We start from the raw sequence: 2,420 nt of genomic DNA, 5'->3' as shown, positions 1-2,420 counted from the left end.
AGCATCGTAATGACAAAATGCAGTGGTGAAACAGTGAATATGTTAAGTAAACTTGTTGATGGTAAATTGTTTGACATTGCTCGTTCTCAGTTGCCTTTCCCCTGCCTAAAGATAGACAAAGGATACCGTTAGCATGCTATTGCGTTAGCTCATCAACTAGATGCTGGGCACTGCTCATTTTTCACGTCTGCCCGGCATTTCGCTGATGAACCAACGCTTAGACGTCTTGCCAATGTATTTTACAGCGGCAAAAATGCATCTAGACGACGTTGGCAAGACTGGTGTGCCGTCTGGGTATGTTGGTTTTCAGTGCTGGGCAGTAGCGAAGGCGACTAGTTTAATTACATTCCCTAGTAGCTTGGTCGTAGCGTCACTACTATGTATCGAGTAACGTCCCTGTAGTTAAGCTATTTTTCCTCAAGTAGCGACGTAGTCTACAAAAGCTACAATTTGTCCCGCATCGATGTTACTCAATGATTTTTGTTTTACTTTCTCTATCCTGAAACCTAGGCAGTCACACAGGGGTTCCAAGACCCACCTGCGTGAAATCAAGTCAAAGGTGGGATATAATTTAGTTCCATGCTACTTTGAAACACCTTGCCCTTTCAGCAAACCGACCGATTCTTCCTTGTTGCGTTCTATATTATGAAAGCTAACCGTGAGTAGTTCTGGCGGCAGCTCTCAGTAACGAGAGCTCAATGTATCAGCGCGAGCTCAATGTCGACCAGAGTGGTCAAGTTAATAGAGCACGCCACCCCGAAATCAATGTGAAATACCCTGGCATTTATAACAGTAGGCAACGTGTCCTTAAAAAGTATGGGTCCTCAAAACAGCACTTGTTGCACTTTTTCTTATTGTTTCACGTGGAGGTCTACTGACATTGTCTAAATAATGTAGGCTAGTTTATGTCCATGTATTACATTAGGACCCAAGGTTAATGGGTTATTCTATTTACCATGTCTTCACAGGCTGCTGTCTCATAATATGGCGAAGACGAGTAACTTGAAGGCCTAACTGCTCTTATGAGGAGCAGTCTCGCCATAGAAGACTGAAAGAATGTAAGATTAACTTCTTTGTGACCAATATGACTTGCTCATTGATACATTTGCTATGTCAATATGGCGAAGTATTTAATTTATTTGTCTCGCTTCTAGGAGCTGTAGAAACAACAGGGTGCCTGCTGCAGTATGACGAGGACACCCTGATCAGAGAGCTCCAATAGACCCAGGTCCAGTGTGCAGGGTGAAATGGCACTGATATCGGTATGTGGTGATATCAGTTAAAATTAATGAATTAATTCTCATATCTGAATAATGTGAACACTGGATTTACCACACACACACACACAAACACACCCTAGTCCTAGATGAACACACACACACACACACACACACACACACCCTAGTCATAGATGATTTACCCAAGGTTACTTTTACCACAGCTCTGGCACTGCATCAATTTTCTTTTCTTTTTTATAGAACTGGACAGGTCATTTATTCGTTCCCCTTGTTTTTTGTAGTGTCCTGCAGGATGCTGTGTCCTGCAATCCTGTGTGCTGTGCTACAGACGCGTGTGGAGGTCAACCCGAAATGGGCACAGTCTCACCACAGAAGAGTGAAAGAGGGTAAGCTTAACCTATAGCCTACGTCAAGGTTAGGGAACATTTCTCATTCGAAGGGCCACTTCAAATTCATCCGAGGGGCCGTAAAAGCCCTCCAAGGGCCGTACTATGAACACAAACCAGGATTTTCCCTTTCACTTTTAGGCCTATATTGAAGGCAGCCACATTTAAACAAACACCACCTTCTTCAGGTTCCCTGAATATAATTTAATTGTATTGCAAATGTATTTTCTAAGATTCCTTTACAAAATATGTCATATTTCATGTGAAGCTGAATAACATCAAAATTATATCAGGGGCCAGATAAAACGGCCTCAAGGGTCGCAAACGGCCCTCAAGACATAGGTTCCCCACCCCTGGCCTACATTGGCAATATGACTTGTGCTACTTTATAGATAAGTTGTCAATGCTGTGCATTGCTATGTTTTGATTTATTTTCTCACATCCTACAGATCCTGGCAGGGAGACATAGTGCATGAGACGATAGAAGACTGAAATAGTGTAAGATTATCCCTGTTGGGCTCAATATGACTTGCTTATTGATATATTTGCTATGTCAATATGAGGTGCATGGCGAAGTATTTATTTATTTGTTGTTTCTACAGCTCCCAGAAGTGAGACTGAGTGCCTGTTGCAGTATGACGAGGACACAGCGACCAGAGACCTTCAGTAGACCCTGCTGGCATGATTGGCGGCTGAAGAACATGAAATCAACAGCAATGTTTATAATATTGTACATACCTGTATAGTCTGTACTAAAATGCAGTACCTGTACTATTTTTCCTCTTACTTTCATATT

At 42.3% G+C, this 2,420-nt stretch overlaps 1 long non-coding RNA gene across 1 annotated transcript; it reads left to right on the top strand.

Moving 5' to 3' along the window:
• Positions 1-303: 303 nt before the first annotated feature.
• On the top strand, positions 304-2,101 carry LOC134456294 (uncharacterized). The gene is made up of 4 exons (XR_010036299.1): positions 304-559; positions 969-1,058; positions 1,520-1,624; positions 2,074-2,101. It is a non-coding gene; the product is annotated as an uncharacterized LOC134456294 (long non-coding RNA).
• Positions 2,102-2,420: the final 319 nt, after the last annotated feature.

This window comes from Engraulis encrasicolus, chromosome 10 (genome assembly GCF_034702125.1).
Source record: "Engraulis encrasicolus isolate BLACKSEA-1 chromosome 10, IST_EnEncr_1.0, whole genome shotgun sequence".
Classification (NCBI taxonomy): Eukaryota; Metazoa; Chordata; class Actinopteri; order Clupeiformes; family Engraulidae; genus Engraulis; species Engraulis encrasicolus.
The sequence above is the reverse complement of the archived record's forward strand: the minus strand, read 5'-3'. Positions and strand labels throughout refer to the sequence as shown.